Genomic DNA, 878 nt, shown 5'->3' with positions numbered 1-878 from the left:
TTGGCCTCTACATGGTGTAGCAGAGTCATACTTTGGCCCTGCCTGCTGTGGATGCATCAGTCCCTGTTAATAGTCTTGTAGAGCAGATGACTTGTCAGCTCCTCTTGGCTTCCTTTTGCCCTGTTGGTAACCACAGATATAGGGTCAAAGTTGTAGCACTGCAGAGCCCGCCAATCACCAGCCAGGAATTGTTTGACTGAATATGTAAAGACTTTGAAGATAAAAGGAGCTTAAGTTTGTTGACATTCCATTAGCTTTTTAAGTTTAAAGCAAAATAAGACCAGCATATTAGTCTGTCAATTTCTTTTGGATCTGTGGACTAAGCCAAGATGCATGTGACTGCGTGTTGTCTGAGGGGGTGTTGTGTAGCCCCACCTGACTCTGTCTCTCATACTCTCCCCTCTTCAAGTATTAGTTGCTAGAAACAATACAGGTCATCTTCTCACACTATACCTTTGTGACCTATAGAGGGCATAAAGGTAGAAGTGCTGGGGTTAAGTTCATCCAGAGAGGTATATGAGGTGAGGAGATGTCTTAATGTGTTTCTGGTGTATAACTAGCTGGTTCTGTAATTGTTGTTATATCCCAAAAGCTGTGTGGCAAAGGAGACAGACTAGTGCCATAACAGAAGTAGGGTTGTGACAGTAAGAGACAGGCCAGCTGGCTGTGTAGCAGTGTGAGTAGGGTGTGCCTTTGGGTTGCTCAAGTAAGCCAGGGACCTAGGAGTTGGACTCTTCACTTCTGACTCCCTCCTACTGCTGCAGTTTGATATTAGAGACTCATTACTTGTATTAGAGTTAGTTACAACAGAAGTAAAAGCATTTGGCATGATTATTTATATATATTTTTTCTGTTTTAATTGCTGAGTGTGTTCAGGG

Source organism: Penaeus monodon, chromosome 22 (genome assembly GCF_015228065.2).
Source record: "Penaeus monodon isolate SGIC_2016 chromosome 22, NSTDA_Pmon_1, whole genome shotgun sequence".
Taxonomy (NCBI): Eukaryota; Metazoa; Arthropoda; class Malacostraca; order Decapoda; family Penaeidae; genus Penaeus; species Penaeus monodon.
Note: the sequence above shows the minus strand (reverse complement) of the source record.